Source organism: Siphateles boraxobius, unplaced genomic scaffold (genome assembly GCF_051911475.1).
Source record: "Siphateles boraxobius isolate OS27281-9 unplaced genomic scaffold, OSU_SipBor_1 22, whole genome shotgun sequence".
NCBI classification, from domain to species: domain Eukaryota; kingdom Metazoa; phylum Chordata; class Actinopteri; order Cypriniformes; family Leuciscidae; genus Siphateles; species Siphateles boraxobius.
The window spans coordinates 38,893,590-38,906,249 of record NW_027508833.1 but is presented as its reverse complement, the minus strand read 5'-3'; positions in this window follow the sequence as shown (position 1 = coordinate 38,906,249).

Genomic DNA, 12,660 nt, shown 5'->3' with positions numbered 1-12,660 from the left:
GAGACTGATGAACGCAACAACTGAGAAAAAGAACAATTGCCATCAATGCCAAAGCACAAGTGCTCGATGCTGAACCCTGTAATGTCTTCAGGAAGGGTTAATCATTTTAGGAAGGGTTTTGGAGACAAACCTTTCAGCTCCAGTCCTTTCTGTGACGCTCTTTAATTCCTCCAGTTGGAAGAGAACTGTAACACTTGACATCCTCTTACACTCTGTGCTGTTTGAGCATATTCCCACGCAGCAGGACACATCAAGACAGTGGCTTGGGTTGGCCACGAAGAGAAACCAGGTTTTTAGTTGAATACATGTAGAAACTTGCTGATGTGTCCACTGTACACATAATATATATTTAATGCATTTACAAATGTAATGTTATTCTTGTGATGACAGCTGGATTTTCAGCATCATTACTCCAGTCTTCAGAGTCACTCTGTTATGAATCAATTCACTGAAGGCAAGCTGGTGAGAACCCGAACTTTAATATAAACACTAATCAAACACAAAACAAAGGCATGAAACAAGAACAAGAACAAGAACAAGAACAAGAACAAGAACAAGAACAAGAACAAGAACAAGAACAAGAACAAGAACAAGAACAGGCAACCTGGACAAGAAACATTCAATCCATGACAAAGACCCAGGACAAACATGAGGGCTTAAATACACTGACTAATTTCAAGACAAGGAACACCTGAGAACAATGATCAGACAATTAACAAATGACAAGACACATGGCAGGATCACATGGCAAACAGGGAATCACGTGACAGACAAGAAATGTGGGCACTCAATATACACCACATATGCACTGAACCTCAGATCTGCATAATTCATATCTAATATTACTATGTAAAAAGTTGTTTTATTAAATTGACTGCTAGTTTTTATCATTGGAAGTAACTGTAGAGTCAAATTAGCTAAAATTATAATGTTGGTGATTTTAGGCAGGGCAAAAATTTAATCTAGTTAACTTGACAACTTTATCTAGTAGGAATGACACAATTTTTTTTAGTAGTCTTGGCTAAATTAATTTAAGTTCATGCAACAAGAATACAACAAATCATTTCAAACAAATTAGATTTTGTTGGAAAAATTTAATTCAATTTTTGTGGAAAAGTTTTCCTTAATTTAATTAAGTTGGTTCAACAGCTTATTTTTTTGAGTGAAGGAACAAGACACACACATGATCCTTGAACTTTCGATCAAAGAATCCTGAAAAAAAGTACCACCATTTCCAAAAAAATAAAGCAGCGCAACTGTTTTCAACATTGATAATAATATCAATATGAAATGTTTCTTGAGCACCAAATGAATGAACGAATGAATTTTATTTCAGACATATCAAAAAATAAACCAAACAAAATATGAAAAAAATTTAAAATGTACTAATAAGTTGATTAAGCACAACTTTCAATTAACAATAAGTAACATTTGGCAACATAGACATGTCTGAAACAGAGTAGGAAGAAGTACACTTATTTAATCCTTATCCATAACTTAGTATATTATTATTATAATAATTTTATTTACCACATATTTATGTCTTATTTATATTTATCACATTTATCTTATACTCTCTATATATACACACATAATCATACACATATCAATGAACACATATTGAAACTGTTTATAGACCTCCTTCTTTACTATATTTTTTGAAAACCATTGCTTTGTACTTTTTTGAACTGGAATATATTTGGACATTCTATCTATCTATCTATCTATCTATCTATCTATCTATCTATCTATCTATCTATCTATCTATCTATCTATCTATCTATCTATCTATCTATCTATTAACTTCTGAGCTGCAGACATGTTGTTCGTCATCCATCCATCCATGCATGCATCCATCCATCCATCCATGCATCCATCCATCCATCCATCCATCCATCCATGCATCCATCCATCCATGCATCCATCCATCCATCCATTCATCCATCCATCCATCCATCCATCCATCCATCCATCGATCCATCTATCCATCCATCCATCCATCCATGCATTCATCCATCCATCCATCCATCCATCCATCTCTTAACTTCTCAGCTGCAGAGATGTTGTTCGTCATCCATCCATCCATGCATCCATCCATCCATCCATCCATGCACCCATCCATCCATCCATGCATCCATCCATCCATCCATCCATCCATGCATCCATCCATCCATCCATTCATCCATTCATCCATCCATCCATCCATCCATCGATCCATCTATCCATCCATCCATACATCCATGCATCCATCCATCCATCCATCCATCCATCTCTTAACTTCTCAGCTGCAGAGATGTTGTTCGTCATCCATCCATCCATGCATCCATCCATCCATCCATCCATCCATCCATCCATCCATCCATCCATCCATGCATGCATCCATCCATCCATCCATGCATCCATCCATCCATGCATCCATCCATCCATCCATCCATCCATCCATCTATCCATCCATCCATCCATCCATGCATCCATCCATCCATCCATCCATCCATCCATCCATCCATCTCTTAACTTCTCAGCTGCAGAGATGTTGTTCGTCATCCATCCATCCATGCATCCATCCATCCATCCATCCATCTCTTAACTTCTGAGCTGCATACATGTTGTTCGTCATCCATCCATCCATCCATCCATGCATCCATCCATCCATCCATCCATCCATCCATGCATCCATCCATCCATCCATCCATCCATCCATCCATGCATCCATCCATCCATCCATCCATGCATCCATCCATCCACCCACCCATCCATCCATGCATCCATCCATCCATCCATCCATCCATCCATCCATTCATCCATCCATCCATCCATCCACCCATCCATCCATCCATCCATCCATCCATCCATCCATCCATTCATCCATCTCTTAACTTCTCAGCTGCAGACATGCTGTTCGTCAAGTGATTAACAGGCAATTGTTTTTTCTTATATATTTTGTTTCCAATAATTCTTTATCATTAAACATGGTCTAAAATTCGCTTAAGTCCCCTTGAGGTGTAAATCAAGCTTTTAATGTTGTTTATATGTCTATGTGGTATTTTTAATTTGCTTTAAGACAAACCATGTAGAAATTCACAAGTCAACAGCATTGCTGAGCAATTTCCCCTTAAAACTGCAATGGACCAAAGACAGTCTCAAAAACAGGGTCTGAAATCGCTGGTGTTTCTGACGTCACAAACTAATCAGGTCAACGTGTGATCGTCAACGAGTGGAATTTTTTTCAAGGAAAAAACGTTTACATATGTAATTTTGGTGATCAAAGTTGCGTTTTAAAGGATAAAATGATTGACTACAGGGGGACTTTATTTTACTTTATCCATCTATCTCTTAACTTCTCAGCTGCAGACATGTTGTTTGTCAGGTGATTAACAGGCGATTGCTTTTTTCTTTGTTTTCAATAATATTTTATCATAGATCATGGTCTAACATTCGCTTATCATACTTTACACTGTGAGCAACACTGTTTACATTGCTCTCAAGGCACTCAAAATAATGGTCAAGTACTTTAAAAGCATACTACAAACAATTCTTATACTCTCTAAATATCTATAAGCGGCTCCTCTGCGTCTCATTTACACTCGAAAAACATGAAACGTTTCTGATGCTGAGTGACCAATTACAATGACGTTTATGGAGCAGGATTTTGATCTCTTGTTTGAGAAAAACATTGTTGGTGGTCAGGTCAGTAGAAGGTACGAGTCATCAGTTTCCAGTTATATTATATTTTACCCAGCAACTGTGAGCAGAATGTGCAAGGGCATATCTATGATTGTTTTTCCTGTTCAACTGCATCTCTTAGTAAAATGCCTTTGCCTTTGTGTCTCATCCTTTCTTTCTCTCTGGAGCGTAAAGGAGTAATTGAAGAAAAAAACGAAGTCGGTGGGGAGTCTGAAAGAACCTGAAAGAGAGAGGAAGAGGACCATTCAATTTAGAGATATCTAAGACCTACCTATGTAATAGTGACCTCAGGTGCTTTCATCTATTTGCTGTACAAATAGTGATCAGATTTAGTAGAAAGGAAGTAGCCTTATCTGCCATGTTTTCATTTCTTCAAAGCAACCTATACAATGTACACCACATCTTCCTGGTCAAATCTATAAGAATCTATATGTGCACTGACAACATATGTATTTCTGATATTGTTCTATATAGAAGCATGTGACAGTTTGTGCGTAATTTCTACACGCCTCCAAAAGAAGTGGTAATTTCTATTAAAATAATGGAAATGCTACTGACAAGAACAATAATACCTCACTGTGAAATGAAAACAGGAGTGACAAGAACATTCTGTTTCTATTGTGAATTTATTTTATGGATTTATTGGATTTATTGTAATGATGCAGTACAGTCACAGTATACTAACTCATAACTTGTATGTGCTTTATTATTTCATCATTTCTTGTTTACAGAACAGCTTAGAGGTTCTCTTACCAATATCTTAATGCTGTATTGTTGTGATGTTGTAACATCATCCTGTCAAATGAGAGGGTTATTCAAAACATTTATGCATTTGACAAACATAGAGACTTACATTGCATTCGAGGTATGCATTTTATCAGGTCTTGCTCTCCCTGGGATTCGACCCATGATGTTTGTGTGGCTAGCACGATGTTTAAGTATTGGAGCTACAAGGAAGCTAAAGGAAATCCAATTTTCTATCTCAAGTAAGAGATGAATTGTGACAAAATACTGAGTTTGTCTGGACACACAGCATTTGACTTTATTTTCCCCTCCCTTAAGTCGAATAAATAGGGCTAATATTTGTTTATTTAATATGGTTAAGCATCTTTGAATTTATCATCGTTTTTGCCAACCTTATCATACCAGACCTACAGTATGTGTTATTTCTGGGTCGTTCCCCACCAGATTTAATATTTTAACATTAACAAAATGTTGCTCCTATATGCCTATTTACATTATTAGGAGAACCGTCTTTAATACTATTTTACAACACAGGCATTCTATATGTGGTGTAGATAAACACAGTTTGATCATCAAAACAATAAAACTTAGACATGGATTTAATGCCATTTTCCTCTCTTGTGTGACGAGTCATTTTGGTAGAAGCGTCTTAGCTATTGTCTTGTAGTCAACACACAGACAATTAGCGAACATTACAATTATTTCTTGACTAATGAAAGTCAACTGTACTTTTTAAGAGTTTAATTGAAAATCCATCTAATACCGTTCTGCCTTTTATCGAGGGGATTTGCTCCTACAGCCTTGCTAAGTTTTCTCGCTCCTTGTCTCATAACTCCCCCTCGGCCCCCGCTCGCAGGAAGCTGCACCTGTCACCTGGGGGCCCCTGCCTGCACTCAGGATACATTTACATAACCTCATTTAGCAGTTCACAAATCAGAGCCATTAAGAGCTGCTAACAGGAACCAAGGGTTCTAATTTAGCCTGCCTTTCACAGTGGGAAAATTGGGCAGCTCAGGCCTACAAATAAAGACTCAGGTCTTGGCTTTGATTGTTGATTGTGATGGTAAATGTGCGGATGATTAGAGCAGATTTTCCCCTTTATTGATTTTCTGCCAAAACACAGCATGCCACGGTCCTGCACTAGGAAGCTAACTTGGATCGGGAGAGGGGGGCAAAAGCTTGAGACGAGGGCAGGGGTCTGTGTGATCACGTGGAAAAAAATCTATGCACGCCACCGCCGTAATACTGTATATGAAATTGCAAGATGGCAAACACAAGGCTGTGAATGAGAGATTAATGAGAAGCTTAAAATATTAAGTTACATGTTTCCCCAGGTGACCATTCATTGAGCACAAAAAGAGCAATGTCAACATTACCAGCGAGCGAATGCGTTATGCAACACTGAAACGATTTAAATGAAGTAGGAAATAAAATCAAGTGGAGCATGTTGGGCTTCATTAGATATTATATTATTTAGACACACTGTACAACATTATAAAGCTATTCACATCATCATGATATTGTTCTCATGGATTAAATCTCTTTTAAGAAAACATTTAGGAAAAATCCAAGTGTATGAATTGCTTACTACGTTTTGCTATAACATTATTGATTAAAATTCTTCATTAACTCTTCATGTCATTCTAAACCTGTACGACTTTCATTCTATATTTTTTTGTTTATAAGTTAATGTGGTCCGATGCTGTTTTGGACTCCATTGACTTTCATTTTACAGGCAAAAACAAAATGTTTTCTATATATAACAATATTGTACAATATATAATATCTTACTTTGTGTTCTGAAGTGGAAAGCAAGTAATTTTGAAAGTAAATGACACTGTTTTACTGTAAAGGCAAAACTTATAACCAATAAATGAAATAAAAGATGCTGCAAATGTCTATCCTATCCTACAAAATTGTGACTGAATATCCTAAAGGGGGATAGTCTGAAATAAATGGAAATATCTCAAACAAAAGCATTCACATCTATGATAGCAATGCTCTTTTCTATTTCACATTGATTGAAGTCATTTTAATTCATAAATGCATTTTGTTGCCACCATGAATCCACCCCATGCAGACTTTTTTCCTGGAAAGAACAGCCTTGCAATCATGTGTATGATTTTAGTTTTAACCCCTTTCATTTACCATTCATCAGATAAACTTCAGCGTGTCACTATACATAGCTCATGTCAAGTATGCTTACTCGAAATGGCTCTCAATCGGCAGTCGATTTGGCAAAGATCTTCTTATGATATGAAAGAGCTGATTCAAACTTACACGTGCTCACTGCCAAACTGTTGAATCTGAAGGTGTCTGAAGTGTTTGTTGTCTTAACGGGCAGAGGAACTTCATTAGCCGAGTCATGGAGCCCTTTCCATTCCCTGTTTTGGATACATATTGAAGCTGTGGTTTGGTGCCATGCGTGGATACCATGCCAGCAGTGTAATGCAGAAAATAAAAAAGTAATGTCATCCTCAATAATGGTTGATGCTATAGATAGAGCAGAAGATCCGGCAAAACCATGGCAAACTTAGGTCTTGGGTACAAAATCAGGTATTGGAGCCTCTACAAACACAATCCTGTTCAATAACAGAGACAGTGCTGGGGTAATACCAGACTGATAACCACTGCTATAGCAGTTTATAGTGAAAGGCTTATGATCAGACATTTCGGCTCAAATCTCCCAAAATTAATGAGCCACATAATGGGAAACGTCCCTGTGGACAGTCGCCATTAAGATATAACTCTTTCAGTCATTCTCTGCCTTTGAAAACGGTGGAGCTACAAACAACTGTTGTTGTCCCTGCGGAAGCATCCCGTTTAAATTAGCTTTAATGAGCATGTAATTGCTGGGAATAGACTGAGCGGACCAGAAGCAAACAAGGTTTCTAATTGATTTGCGTTTCTCTTTTTTTTTTTTTTTTTTTGTGTGTGTGTGAGCAGGCGCTCATTGTCCGAGCGCGCTATTGATCGGCTACTGTGTATCGCCCCGCATGTGTTTCCCTTCATTAACTGATAACGGGTTACTGATGACTCCCATCCCGGCTCTAATGTGGCTTAACGCCTACTTTGTTCCCGTGTCATGTCGGAGGGCAGCCCGGAATAATGAGTAAGTGGGTGGGCTGTGTTTGGGGCTATATCTGCGGGGGAGGCGTTTAGTCTGCCGGGTGCAAGGAGATCACTGGAGGGGTTAAAAAAGCAGCACCTCTTAGGTCTGGATTACTTTTAACTGCTGCACAGCGTGGGTCCCTCTTCCATTTTAACCACCAACCTGAAGCGATCACTTGGGCTCAGGGCTCGATTAGTGATATAGACTCCTAACTATATATAACTCTATAAAATTATCTTTAAACAAATAGCTAGAAAATCATTAACACCTCCATGATGCTGCGGTGACCAGGTGGGCATTTAGGTTGCCGCGCACCAAAAAGCCATCATGGCTACATTTAGGGTGCAATAGATGCAGTTAGGTTAATTCAACATTTTCCCGAGATTTTTCACCGAAATATTAGTTATGTAATGGCAACAAATATTGCAATAGCAGTCAACACTAACGACCATTTCGTACGAGTGAGTAGCGAATTCGTACAATTTGTCTAAACCCCAGTGATGATGGATAGGTTTAGGGGCGGGGTCAGGGGTAGGTCATTCGTACGAATTCATACGAATTGGGCAACTCGTAAAATATGTACGATTTAGCAAAAATCGTACAAGTGAGGTTGAATAAATTAGCCACTTCGTAAAATACGTACGAATTGCCGTTAGATCGGGTTGGTTGTTTATATATAATTTACCAAAGGCCTAATAAATCCTACTCAGTCCAAATACACTGTAAAAAAAAGTACAATCAACTTTGATATTTAAGTCAATTCAACTTAAATCACAATAAACTGACTTGACTGACTGAATTGATCATATTTTTTCTCTCTCAATAGTCTCAGTATAAAAATCCAATAGTAAATAATACAGTTACATCTAAGTAGCCTTTTTCGTTCCAAAGTTTAATAATAAAACTGATTAACTGTAGCCATGCAGGAAAAAATCCCTAAGATTACTAAAGCAAGTTGGACTGCATGGGGGAGTGTTGGTGTCTGTCTTTCAGACTGGTAAAATAGGCCTAAATGTAGCTATGTGATTTATATTGTGCATATAGCTTACTCCGGAATCTAAACAACCAGTCACAGAAATTATAATTGTCACAGACGTTTACCCTGATTTTCTTTGCCATAGAATTGTAAATTGAGCATAGAAATAATAAATGATACGCCATACGTGCAAATGGCTGAGTAATACAATGGTCACACAACGGCGAGCCGCTGCGCTCACAGAGAGAATTGCATGTTAGCTAATTGTTAATTTGGGCGACTCGCGCTGGCTAATTATGGCGGCACCGCCAAGCCATTTGCATGATGGACTTGCCACCTGCCTCGACACATGACAGCTCGCAGCCTGGGCAAACTATATAATTACTGAACAGTGGTGGGGCAATTTTTTACTGCCGTCCCTTTGTGTGGCATGAATTCTTCCTAATGACGTATTTTATAAAGGGGCAAATAGCATCCCTCCTTCCGGTTCTACAGAAAAAAAGCCATAATCTCAACAGGTCTTCATGTTTAAGCCATGCACCGCACTCCTCTATAGGCTGATTTTTCGCAGGCCTGCTTATAGTGTTAGCCGCCCACTCCACGGTCGCCCGCATTTAGGCCTGACTGACATGACTAGCAGAATGCAATGGTTTGAGATATAACAATGATTCTTATTTTCACTCTAGAATTGCTTTTCGCCATATTTGATTTCTTGGTACAAGCAATGTTATTAGTTTATGCACAATCTTGTAGGCTATAGTTGTCATTTTGACATAGGCACATACGTGAGACACTTTTTTTTTATTCATTTCTTACAACGACTTATATTGGAAGATGGTTATTCTACTCAATTATTAGGCAAAATCCCAAATATACTTTAAAAAAAAATAAAGGTTCTTTATTGGCATCGATGGTTCCATGAAGAACCTTTAACATCCATGGAACCATAAGGTTATTTTATAGTGTAAAAAGGTTATTAGATTATTAAAATGTTCTTCAGACTAAGAATAAAATGGTTATTTTAAGAAATTATCACTAAACGTGTCTTTGGGGGAACCAAAAATTGTGGTTCGATGTCATTGCTGTGAAAAAAACACACATTTCGGAACCTTTATTTTAAGGACATTGAGTGACTGTATTTTGTTGCTTTCCTCTTGGATTAGTGTTTAAAGTAGAAGATTATTTAGAATGATTCTTATTTATATTCTTCACTTTAGATTGCAATTGGTGCTAATTAAGCCCTACTCCACAAACACTGTGGAAACTTTGACTCTGAAAGAGATGGTTTACCCTTTTAAAGTGAATAGTTAAATCTACATAACCGACATATTTTATGTTATATGATGAAACTAGTTCATGACATTGTTTACTGCATTTGTCTTCTGATGATCAATTGCATTAGCTTATTATGATTTTAATATAATTCCCTCGTTGCTGATTACTGTTAATCCATTTAGTTATTTCTAGATGTGTTGTTTAGTCCTAAAAATGATGGCTGGTGGTGAGTGCAGACTTACGGTTTAGATCCGCTATGTTTAATATTGATGCTGTTTTAATAGTTTTTGTTGTACCACGCTTAAGTAATCAGATAGTGTTTAAGTGACAAAAAGTTGATGAAATAGCAGTGGGGTGAGGTGATTACATGTTATTTAGCGGGCGAGGAAGTGTTAACACGGTTAGTAATGGTTCGCTGATCACCAAAGGCCTCCCGCTGGTACAGTAAGACTGCGAGAGCGCGCCTCTTGTCTGCTCACTGTTTCATTATAGAGTCATGACCCGAGCCACACGGACATTTCAGAACATACTTATTATGTAGAAAGACGCGTCTTCTCTCTCCTTGCATATGCAACTTGTGGTCGAATTTGTGGACACATTCATATTTTTAGATTCGTGGAGTAAAAATTATAGTTTTTATTTTGAAGTGAAAAGATTAGAGCACAGAGAAGGCCCACAATTGACACAGAAGACCCACAGTGACATTTTTGTTACTAGTGCTGTTTTTTAATTTAATTATTGTAATTCATTATTCAGTAATTTCATGAATTAGATGTACATTGCAGACATCATTACTTTTCATTAAAACATAGCCTGGACTACTTGAGTGAAATCATTCAATTGAATTAGTGTTGCTATTATATCTTCAATTAAAATTCGGTTAATTTAATATGTAGGCTTAAATAATGAAATGCCTGATTATAGGTCATAGAATACATTTACCTTGCAGATCAATCTCTTTTACTGTGATTCTGCTTTGTCATCGGTTATTTAATTAAAACATTTAGGGAATTTTTCTATTTATTTCCTTTAACAACACATATTGGTTGATGCATAATATCCTGCGCATGCTATATGTCAAAATTTAAAAGTAAATGCACATTGTTCTTAAGGGGGACATCTTCCCCAATCCTACATTATGGGCTGACCTCAAGAATCTGTTACACATGATAAATATATAAATTGATCATGACCCGGGTGATTCATTGTTTCAAAACATGCGTGAAAATTGATTTAATCCAATCTTAATAAAAAGAAGAAATGAGGTATTTTCTTATCGGAAGGTTTTTTTAGCAGTTTATGATAATTTGCCTCATTGTAAATTTGACCATGTAAACGGCAGGATTCTAAAAGACACTGCCATTAAAACAGTAATTTTCTTTGATGAGAAGCAAAATAATAATAATGAAAGAAAAAAACAGTAAAGAAACGAGAAGGTATGAAAATGCAGTTTTTGTTCAATGGATGAGAAAGACTGCATTCACATAAGGCTGAATGCGCTGCATTTCACTGGTGCCTCAATTACACTGAAAGGTCAAGTATTGCTGCATCTTGTGTTCCGCGCTGCATGCTAAGTATTTCTTCTTGCAAATGACCCTCGTCTGCGTGCGCAGTACAATGCCCTCAAGAAGCAGATAAATACTGGACAATTAAATATATTTTTGCTACTAGCTGACAATAAGATGTACTAAAGGAGGTGATTGCAGTTAAAGTGTAATTGTGCCATTTGTCATGCACATACTGAAGCGGGTCTAAGAAAGAGTTGGAAGCCGTAGACGAAAACCAGTCTTTTTCTTTGTTACTTTGCTTTTACAATCCCCATTTAAAATGTGTTTAGATTAAACTTGAAAGATGAGGTATGAAGAAAATGTCTCTGTCCTTTTTAATCAAAGGCTTACTTCATTCTAGTGCTCTCGTTTTAAAAATTCAAGTAATTCAGACAAAAACAGATTTGCCTTTTTGCTCCATCACAAACGATCCAGACAAATTTAAGTCTGTTAAACCTCTCTCTCGGTGCTTCTTTTTTGAAGTTGCTCTCTCATTTCACGCACATGCTGCGTCTGTGATGTGTCAAGAATAGAGTTTGAGTCATGTTGAAATATAATAGGATTATATTTTGTAATTTGTGTATGGACCGCTCTCGCCTGACTTTGTTGTGGACAGTACATTTTCCAGTTAAGCATTTCATTTAACTTCGTTTGTGCTTTTAAGTTATAGCCTATATTTGCAATTTTACTTGAACAAAGATGTGTTTTTTAAATAAATATACTTAATATTAAGTGTAGTGTGCATGGCAATGATGGTGAAAGAAACTTCAGCACCCCGGACAGCTCCACATCAAATTACATAATGCAATCTAAAGATACACTGTCAAAAATCATTGCATAACCTTATTTTTCGAAGGTGTGGCCAAACCAAGTTTGTTTTGTGTGGACATGTTTAAAGTCAGTGAATAAAAGATGGTCGTTTTAGTTAAATCAACTGTCATGATTATTAGATTAGGCTATTCGTCGTGTTTGACACGTATCTGACGTCTTATTTGCGCTGTACTTTACATAGTACGTTTCTTTCTGCTCTTTAAAAATCTCTGTAGGACAATGCTCTTAAAATACAGTTTTGTTTATGTTGAAAGTCTTAGATACACGATTAATGCCAAATCTATATGGTAGTTTTTGTCGAGATGAGCACAACGTTTGTGCTATAAATGCAGATGGTGTAAATCGATCACTTCCCCGAACTACAGTTTAGAATAAACCAGGGAACGGACCTCGGAAACCCTGATTGCATTGAGATTGGGGTGTAATTGCAGAGAGGTGACTGGGACCTTTGCACCCAAAGCCTCGAGGACAGTCCGCAGTTGTGCAACGTG